This window comes from Gossypium hirsutum, chromosome A06, assembly GCF_007990345.1.
Source record: "Gossypium hirsutum isolate 1008001.06 chromosome A06, Gossypium_hirsutum_v2.1, whole genome shotgun sequence".
Lineage (NCBI taxonomy): Eukaryota > Viridiplantae > Streptophyta > Magnoliopsida > Malvales > Malvaceae > Gossypium > Gossypium hirsutum.
This window is the reverse complement of record NC_053429.1, coordinates 34,104,539-34,115,547: the sequence shown is the minus strand read 5'-3', so window position 1 is coordinate 34,115,547 and position 11,009 is coordinate 34,104,539. Positions and strand designations below refer to the sequence as shown.

The window sequence follows — 11,009 nt, the reverse complement described above, 5'->3', positions numbered from 1 at the left end:
TAATTAATTATTTAGAAAGTTGAATGATAATATGACAATTTGGCCTTTTGACCATTCGGCCAAGATAATGTCCATGTGCAAATGTATACATGGGGATTTATATACAAGTTATAAGTTGAGATTAAATGGTATATAGTTATTATTAACAATGTGTTGGCCTAATTGAGTTGAATACTTTATTAGGTCAATTATTTGCTTATGACTTACTAAGTTATAATAGTTTACTATCTGTATATTTGTTTCTATTTTATAGATTTTGGAAATCAAGTTACAAGCTCGGGGATCGTCAGCGACTCTCATCACATTATCTACTATTTTGGGTACCTTTATAAGTTAAATTTGAATTATGGCATGTATAGGCTGAAGTGTGCTTGACATGATGAATGTTGGTTATGTATATAAGCCATGCAAAAATGGCTAAACCTTTATGTTTGAATTCGATTATGTTAAGTATGGGCTATGTCTATCTTGGTTTTATAGTTACGTGCTATGAATATATATAATGTTGTGATAGGTATTATATGCTTGAAAACGGTTTGCTTATTATGTCTAAATTTGGTCTTACATGTTCTTGGTTAAAATATTTAATGAGCTTAGATTGATGATAAATTGCTAATGGAAACTTGGATGTGTATGTGGTGTTAGGTGAATAAATTCGGTTATGAGAATAAAATAATAATATGTATTTAGTGTATTATATAGTAATTCGTGATAGAAATGTGAAATGTGGAACGAATAAAAGTGTTGGACAGATGTATATTAGCTTAATTGGTTCAGTTTCTAAGTGATAAGTATTTCATGTGTTTCATGAATATTTGGTCGATTGTTTTATTATGTATTCAATGCTAAATGTGTTTACTATTTTCAGGTTGGTAGCGCATTAGGTACATGTACATTATTAGTATATTCGGCCATAGTGCAATGTATTAAATATTTATATGTGATTACTTATTAATTTATATAATATGATTATATGATTAGACATAGTTACTAAGAATCTACTTTTAATGTTAAACCATGAATGACATTAAATGATCAATAGTTAAGATGTCCAAATATTGATTACTACTTTGTCATTGAATACGTAACTTTAGGTATATATATTGATAAATCATAATTTATACATATTTTTAACTCATGCTTAGCATAATTTTGGGATGAATTATTGTAACACCCCTTACCCGTATCTGACGCCGGAATAGGGTACGAGGTATTACCGGACTTAAGTACTTGTAATCATTTAAAACTAAGACATAAAATTTCATCAAATTTTAAACTTTTCAAACATATATAATTTGTCCCTTAAAAGGGTCTACGAGGCCCAAAACAATCATTGAAATTGGTTTGGAAACAAACCGAAATCTTTCAGACACTTAGTAATTTTTTTTACCAAAGCAGGGTCACATGCCCGTGTCTAGACCCCGTGTAAAAATTAGCTAGCTACTGACTTGCTCACACGGTTAGACCACACACCCGTGTGGTGGCCGTGTTCTTCACACGGCTGAGACACACGGCCGTGTCTCAAGCCCATGTGTATCATATGCTATTTTCCAAGCCCTTTTTGTGTTCTTAACTTAGCCACACCAAGATATTTATCTATGCATACATAAAATAGGTTTACATAACTTTAACCATTATGAGCCAAATCTTATGGCTATATACAATGAAGCAAAATGAGCCTATACATTTGGCTAAATCATAATATTACCTAATATCAATAACTTATTATCTATACATGCAACTTATTTGACAATAAATAAGAATTACCATTATTCTAATTTGATAAACTAATAGTGTGATGATACTTCCGACGATCTCCAACCCCGAGCCAACCTGACAACACTAAGAGAAATGGGAAAATGGTGTAAGCTTAAAAGCTTAGTAAGTTGGAATATTAATAATAAGAAGAAATTTAATTAACAATATTATCCCATTCCTCAATAAATATGCTCAAGAAAATAGAATCATTAATCACATGATTTCATCTTTTTACACAAGATCAGCTAAGGCTGTTTTCTTGAATCATAGTCACTAAATTATTTATATCTGGAGATATGAAACTCTGAATTAAGTTCCGTTAATTTTCCATGAAACTATACTTATTGTCCTTTCTTCCATAAAATTTCCAGAATTTTTGGTTAAGCCAAATAGTACAGTTTATTCCTCAAAGTTACCCCTAATTCATTGTCTGACAGTTCCGACCCTTCTGTACTAAAGTTCAATTATCTCATAGTACAAGACTTGAATAATGTTCTCGTCTATTTATCTTGAAACTAGACTCATATGTATACTTAAAAAAAATTTTATAGAATTTTTGGTTGGGCCAATTAGTACAGTTTATTAGTTAAAGTCTCCCCTATTTCAGGGTATGACCACTCTGACCCCTATACACTACGAACCGAATTTCTTCCTGTACAGAATTCCAACGACCATGCCGTTTATTTCCCATAAAAATAGACTCAATAAGGAATCCATTAATGTAAGGTATGACTCTTAATAATTTGTTTACAATTTTTGGTGAATTTCTAAAGTCAGAACAGGGGATCTCGAATTCATTCAGACCCTGTTTCATAAGAATTCAAATATCGCACAATATGGAATTCTTTTTCTTCTCTTGTTTCTTTCATGTGAATATAGACTCATTAAGCTTTAATCCCATATTTTATTCTGCCTCTAACTCATTTTCCACTATTTTTAGTGTATTTTCAAAGTTACACTATTGCAGTAACTCAATTCTGTCAAGGCTAAATTACCCATTCATATTTTCGATATACCCGTTGAACTATTTGGAATAAAAATTGGATACTCGGGAATCTCGTACACTAAGTGCCAATATCATGGCCCGAAGCCAAATCAATGTAACTTTAATGACATGCCCTTTGTATCCTAATTTATTCCTAAGGTTCAACAGGAATTTCCAATGCCAAATTTTCATAAAATACTTCCGTACAATCATAATCATCAACAATTCAATTATACAGCATTAAATCTCAATTATAATAATGCTTATTAACAAGCTCATACATACATGTACATACCTGTACCGATCCATAACAAAATCATACTTACACGAAATGTCACTGTACAATCGATGTCTTGCACGCTAAGTGCTATATCGGATGTTTCGCACACTAAGTGCCATCCTCGATACTTCTCACACTAAGTGTCATTTCGGATGTTTCGCACACTAAGTGTCATCATCAATACTTCATACACTGTGTCATTTCGGATGTCTTGCACACTAAGTGCCATCCTCAATACTTCGCACACTAAGTGCCGTTCGTTTGGTCGATAAATCATTAATCATTAAAATACTCATAAATATTCCATTTATATGATTCCAACGCATTAAATGCTCAATATAATAATACTTAATACGTACGAACTTACTTGTTTATAACCTTGCCACATCCCAGTCACTTAATGAACACATCATTCACATAACCAAGTTCCTGCACTTATTCCTCACAAACTCACAAAGCAGTACATAGTAAGTTTCCTGTTGAACACTTCGGATCAATACTCGATACTTGGTGGTTTCAACACATAGCTCCACCCATCATATAGTTCGACTCTCTTGTACACATGGTGAGCACTTAGTACCACCCATGTGACCTAGCCAGTTTATCTCGTAGCTCTCTTGTCTACATGGTGTCCTTCACCTGGAACCACGCATGCGACCTAGCTACATATATCCCGTAGCTCTCTTGTCTACATGGTGTACACATAGTATCACCCATGCGACCTAGCTACATTATAATGTCTCGTAGCTTTCTTGTACACATGATGTGCACTCAGCACCATACATGTGACCTAGCTACGTATCATCTGTATCATTCAATCTTTCCAAAGGTTCAACCGAGATTTCTCTCTCTTTTCCAACAATTTCACCAATCAAGTAATTATCAACAAACATATTTCCAATATTATTATAAAATATCATAATACAAGTAAAATTGATGTATTACTTACATATAAAATTACATCTCATTTAATATCAAGGCAATAACATTATTGCAGTATTATTATCATACCAACTTACCTCAAATGCCGAAACGGCTAACTTTCCTGACTTAGCACACAACTTTGTTCTTCCCTGATCTTAATCCAAAATTTCATGTTTTCTTGATCTAACATGTCAAATAACACTTATTTAACACATTTTATCAACACACTAACCAATTCAATTCATATATCAAAATTTGGAAAATTTACAATTATGCCCCCTAACTTTTCAAAAATTACACTTTTACCCCTAGGCTCTTAAAATAATTTTTTTATTCAATTTCTATAAGGTTTAAGACATGCTGAATATTTTTCTCTTCTATGGCAACTCCAAATTTTCACTAATTCACACACTTATGACCAATTTATAACTTTTACAATTTAACCCCTTTTTAACATTTTTACCGAAATTCATTGAATAAAACTCATATTTAACACATCAAACATTCATTATCCACTATAAATCATCAAAACACAACCATATCATGAATGGGTAAATTTTTAAACTCTAATTTCTCTTCAATCAATTGGTAGAAATAGAAAATTTAAAGCTTCGGGGATCTCAAAAATACGAAAATCATTAAAAACGGGACAAAAATCGTACCTATATAAGCCATAGAAGCTTGGTCGAATGGAGCTCATCCATGGCTGCCATTTTCGGTTCTTTCCCACGATTGAAGAAGAAAGAATGGAAAAAAAATGATAGCTTTTATCATTTTTGTCTTATTAGGTTATTTTAATTAATTTACAAAATTACCCTTTTTATTTCAACCAAATTTCAAAATACCAAACAAATATCCATTCACTAACTTATTAAAGGAATAATTATCACATAAGGACTTTCAATTTAAAACTCATAACAATTAGGCACCTCATAAATAAAGAACTCAACTTTTGCACTTTTTACAATTTAGTCCTTTTGACTAAATTGAGTGCTCAAACGTCAAAATTTTCGAATGAAATTTTTACAAAATATTTTTATAAATTTATAGACTATAAAAATATAATAAAAATAAAAATTTTTCTCGTCGGGTTTGTGGTCCCGAAACCACTGTTCCGACTAGACCCAATTTTGGGCTGTTACAATTATCCTTAGATTTGGTGAATTTGATGCTCCTAATCCTTTAATTTCATGTTTTATACTTAGGTGAGCATAGGAGAGTAAAAAGAGCGAGAAACAGGCCGAAAACGGAGAAAATGGACCAACATGGGAAATCAACACGGCCTGGACTTCCTCACACGGGTAAGCCACACGACCGTGTCCATTTGGAAAAATCGAAGCACGACTTACACGGGTAGACCACACGCCCATGCCTATGTAACAGCCTTGAACACGGATTGAAGAAATCGCACACGGGCGTGTCACAAGGGTGTGTCCCTATCGAGCCCAAGTTTAGTTCTATTCGGAAAAGGCCACTCTTGAGGGCTTTTAGGCATTTTAAAGCCTATTTAAACACTTGATGAGGCACTTAGAAGGAACACAAGGAGGGGGAGGTAAGGAATTACTCGAAGAAAGCCGATTGATCCATCTCAGGAGCCGGATTCACCTTCAAGACTAAAGATCTCCCTTCAATTTCCTTCAAGAGTTTTTGGGTTTTCTTTATGTTTTGTTATCTTTATACTTTTGAGATTTTTTTTACATTTATGAACTAAACCCTCTAAATACCTAAGGGGAATGAAACCTAAGATGGATCTTGTTATTATTATCTGAATTGTATGATAAATATTTGACTTGTTCTTAGTTATGAATTATTAATTCTTGTTTTAATATTCCAAGATATTGATTCAAGTACTAATGTGCTTATTCAGAGGAGCAAACGTCCCTGTTTAAGAATAGATCTAATATAATTAAGCGGAGTTGATTGCACGCTTAGAGATAGGGTGATAAGATTTTGTCGAATTAGGGTGAAACCTAATAAGGGAATCCATAGATCGAGTTAATGCAACACTAGGGAGTTAATTAGAAAGAGATTTCAATTAATCAACCGAGGGTTAGACGTTGTTAGTCTCAAGAGAGATAATAATATAAATTAGGGATTTCTACGGATCAAGTCAAATGAATAAATCGTCTGATTCAGAGTCACATAACAAGTGAAGTCTAGGTGGATTTTTCCTTGGGTATTGTCTTAATCAATCAGTTTTCTCAAAAGCTTTTCCCAAATTTCTCTTTGTGCATTCTTAGTTTAGTAATTAGCTTAGATAAAACAAAACATTATTTTTAGGCTAGATAATAAAAAGAAATTAAATACTAGTACTTTTGGTTCCTTTGGGTTCGACACTCCGGTCTTGCCATAAACTATACTATTGTTTGATAAGGTGCGCTTGCCTTTGTCGTGATAATAGTTAGTTTCAAGAATGGTCAATTATAAATAAATTTTAAAACTTATCACACTTTAAATCATCACGATCAAGTTTTTGGCGCCATTGTCGGGGAACTAAGATATTAGGAACACTTGATTTTTTTACTTTAGCCATTTTATTTTTACTAAAATTTAAATTTTTATTTTCTTTTCTAATTTTTTGTTTATTCGCTGCTGGCAGGTTTTTTATAGTGCATGACTAGAAGAAACCCATCGAGACCATTACTTTTTGATAGTGAGATCGATCACACAGCTCGTAGAAACCGAAGAGAAATAAGGCAAATCCTAAGATACATAGAGGAAGAGCAAGAGGACAACATTCACACCACAACCAATGAGATGGCTAAAAATCAGGAAAATCCGCTACCTCATGCGATTACTGCTGATCCAGTAAATCAGAATTCTGCACCACGCACTATGTATGATTATGCTAAACCTACTTTAATAGGAACTGAGTCAAGTATAGTTAGGTCTACTGTTGCTGCAAATAATTTTGAACTGAAATCTAACACAATTCAAATGATCCAACAGTTTGTTCAGTTTGATGGTTTGCAGGACGAGGACCCAAGCGCTCATTTGGCGAATTTCCTAGAGTTTTGTGACACTTTAAAATCAATGGCATTTCTGATGATTCCATTCGCCTTCGGTTGTTTCCCTTTTCGTTAAGGAACAAAGCAAAATAGTGGTTGAACTCGTTACCACGAGGGTCAATCAATCACTACTTTGGGAACAAATGACCAAAAAATTTTTACATAAATATTTTCTACCAGCTAAAATGGCTAAATTAAGGAATGATGTCTCTTCTTTTGTGTAGATGGATCTAGAGAAGATGCCCTCACCATGGGCTGCCCTTATGTTTGCAGGTTCAAACATTTCACAATGGCCTGAATCCTTCGACTAGACAGATGATTGACGTAGCTGCTGGTGGGACTATCAATAACAAAACAACTGAAGTGGCTTACGAATTTATTGAAGAGATGTCACTGAATAACTACCAGTGGCAAGTCATGAGAACAAAGCCGACGAAAGTAGTTGGAGTTTTCAACCTCGATGCGGTTACTATGCCATCTAACTAGGTAGAATTCTTAAATAAAAAGATTGACAGTTTGTGTGGTTCTACTCAAGTACATCCAGTGATGAGGTGCGATTCAAATGGAGGAGGAGCATACACAGAATATCAACCCTTCAACCCTAGCACCGAGAAGGAACAAGTTCAATATATGGGTAATAATTCTAGATCTCAAAATAACCCATATACTAACACATATAATGCAGGTTGGAGGAACCATCCCAACTTCTCGTGGGGTGGTCAAGGGAATCAAAGGCCACAAAATCCTCCGGGTTTTCAACAACCACCTTACCAACAAGAAAAGAAGTCGAACCTTGAGAAGATGCTAACAAAGTTTATCTCGGTACCAGAAACTTCCTTTCAGAATACCCAAATAGCACTTAAGAATCAACAAGTGTCGATCCAAGGGCTCGAAACTTAGATAGGCCAACTCACTAAATTAATTTCTGAACGACCACAAGGTAGCTTGCCGAGTAACACTGAATCTAACCCAAGGGAACAACTCAATGTGATTACCACTCAAGACGAGGAAGGGTTAGTTGAGCCTGAACCAGAACCGAGGCAAGGAATTATGGTAAGTAAAGGTAAAGGTAAGGTAGACCATAATGAGCAAAATCCGGTAAGTAAAGAGTACAAACCACGGGTGTCATACCTCAATACGACAAGGAAAGACCGTACAGATGAACAATTTGGTAAATTCCTTAAACTATTAAAGAAATTACACATTAACTTACCATTTATTGAAGCTCTTTCACAGATGCCAAACGCAGTTAAATTTTTAAAGGAGCTTCTATTAAATAAGCGAAAGTTAGATGAAGCGTCACATGTGGAGTTGAACGCAGTTTGTTCAGCCATTCTACAGAATAAGCTGGCCAAAAAATTGAAAGATCCAGGGAGTTTTACGATTCCTTGTTTAATTGGTAGCTTAGATGTTAATCATGCTTTGGCTGATTTAGGGGCTAGTATCAATGTCATGCCTTATAAAATGTTTAAACAACTAGGTCTTGGGAAACCCAAACAAACTAGGATGAGCATTCAGTTAGCAGATAAACAATCAGATTTCCTAGGGGTATTATTGAAGATGTACTCATTAAAATTGACAAACTTATATTCCCAGATGATTTTGTTGTTTTAGACATAGAAATGGATAGTGACGTGCCTTTAATTTTAGGAAGGCCTTTTTTAGCAACTACTAGAACTATAATTGATGTTGGTACAGGTGAACTCACACTTCGTGTGGTGAGGAAACAATCACTCTTCAAGCTCGTAATTCAAGTAACACATCAAATATTGAGGGTAATTGTATAAATCGTACTACTAATACTGATCATGTGGTGAAAACTTCTTTGCAGGAAACACGTTTGAAGAGCACACATAAGCTATGTTTGAGTAATGACAAAAGACCTATCTATGAAGAACGAAGGCTACGAGTTGAGGAACTAGATGAATGGCGGACACATAAATCGAGGACACACAATAAACCAAAATCACGCCATGACGAGCTCAATATCTCACGAAATTAACTCAAGGTTGGAGACAAAGTACTACTAGATGCAGCAGACCCTCGGATTGCCACCTCTGAACCTAATGGAGATATCCCTCTTACGGTACTTAGCATTTTCCCATACGGTACAGTCGAGGTAATTCCTCCCAAATTCGGTATGTTCAAGGTAAATAATACTCGTCTAAAACCATATTTTGATAAAATTGATAGAAGGGATGAGGAGTGTAAACTCCTCGAACCACCATGACTATGCGAAATCGAGGTAAGTCGATCTTAGACTATAAATAAGTGCTTCTCGGGAGGCAACTCGAGCACTAACGGTGTTAACTTCTTTAACTTTTAGTTTTTAACATTTAAATCCACTAACCGAGACACTAAACACAGGTTTTCCAGAACCACACGGCCAGGCCCACTGGCGTGCATTAGGCCGTGCCCATACCACGAAAGGTAACACGGCCGTGCGGTACGGCCGTGTGAAAATAGGGCAAAATTTTTCCCCAACACGGGAGTTGATAAGTTGCCACGGCCATACGACATGGCCATGGGCAATCCTACCAAATTAACACGAGCGTGTAACACGCCCGTGCCCACCGACCGTGGTGGAGCCTGGCAAAACAACACTGGCGTGGGAGAAGCGAGCAAACAATGACACGACTGTGTAACATGGCCGTGTACACCAATGCGCCCAATTTCAAAAACCACAAAATGCACGGGTGGCACGCCCGTGTGCCCTAATTTATTTATAAACACCTATTATTTTTACTTTTTATTTTATTTTTATCTTTATTTATATGTTGAAATTACTTTTTATTTCCCTTTAATACTATTTTTATTTTATCTTGAGATTTTATAATTTTTATTCGGCTATTTCTTTACGAGTAATTATGCTTCTTTATATTTCCTAAAAGAAGTTCCTGATTCTATCAAAGTTATAAAGAGCTCCAAAGCTGGAAAAGATTCTCCACGACTACCATTTCCTACCCGACCACCACGATAACCTCTTCGCTGGAGACTGTGGTTGTGGAACCCAATCTCTACCACCACCGGAGTATCCTCCTTCAATCTCATCATTGCCTTGGCCGATTATTCTCCATAACTCCAATTCAAGGTTTCCATTCATCATTCAAGAAGTCTCACTCCTCTCCCTATATTATGATATTATATCTATATAATTCAATAAATCTAACTTTTTACATTGAGGGCAATGTACATCTTAAGTGTGGGGGGTCTTTTATATCATTGTCAGAAAAATCCCTGAATTTTGTCTTATTCTCCTGAGATCTTCTCATATCATTATTAGAATGAATTTTGATTGATTTATGATTTTATATTAATATATCTTGAATTAAAACATAGGCATTTATGCATTGACTGTTTAAACTTTAAGGAATTAGAGAATCAAGCATGATAAGTTGATTTTTGAGAATTAAAAAAAAATTAGGTTGTTTTCGCAAGTTTAGGTATTATCTTGAGTTGAAATTCATAGGTTAAACATCAAAAAGCCATAATTTTTGTGAGATCTTGAGCCCTTAGAGCATATATTATTTCTTTCATGCTCACTTTTATTGTTGCTTTGAGTGTGTCAATATCGAATCGTTATTCTGGAACTTGCTTGATTATGCATGTCAAGACCACACCATTGATTTGTTATGTCGAGATGATAAAGGCACTTAGGTTTAACTCACTTACTCCATAAAAGCCTACCCTCATAATTAACCCTTAGTGAACCCTTTTGAGCCTAACAAGCCATTCATTGATTTACCCTCAATATTAACCCATAACCAATTATTGTTGAAATCCCCTAATTCGATCCTTATTTTTGTCGAGATTTGATTTGAATTAATTGCTTAGCTATGTTTTATTTTTCGTTGTAATAATTAGCAAAATTCTATGTTATTTGACATGTTCTTAATTTTTTAAAAAATGCATTCATATTAGTAGTAATTCTTTATTTTTGAGCTTAAGTTTTTAAACTCCTTATCCTATGAAGAAAAGCTCAATTCTTGGATTTTTCTAATTAAAAATGTAATTTATCAAGTTGTAGTATTTTTCTAGTTAGGTAATTTTTCAA

General features: G+C 34.5%; 1 long non-coding RNA gene across 1 annotated transcript; it reads right to left on the bottom strand.

Annotated features, from left to right (window-relative positions):
* Positions 1–1,574: 1,574 nt before the first annotated feature.
* Positions 1,575–4,689, bottom strand: LOC107963581 (uncharacterized). The gene is made up of 2 exons (XR_005928686.1): positions 4,610–4,689; positions 1,575–1,842 (listed from the first exon to the last, which is right to left on the bottom strand). It is a non-coding gene; the product is annotated as an uncharacterized lncRNA (long non-coding RNA).
* Between the last annotated feature and the right edge of the window lie 6,320 nt (positions 4,690–11,009).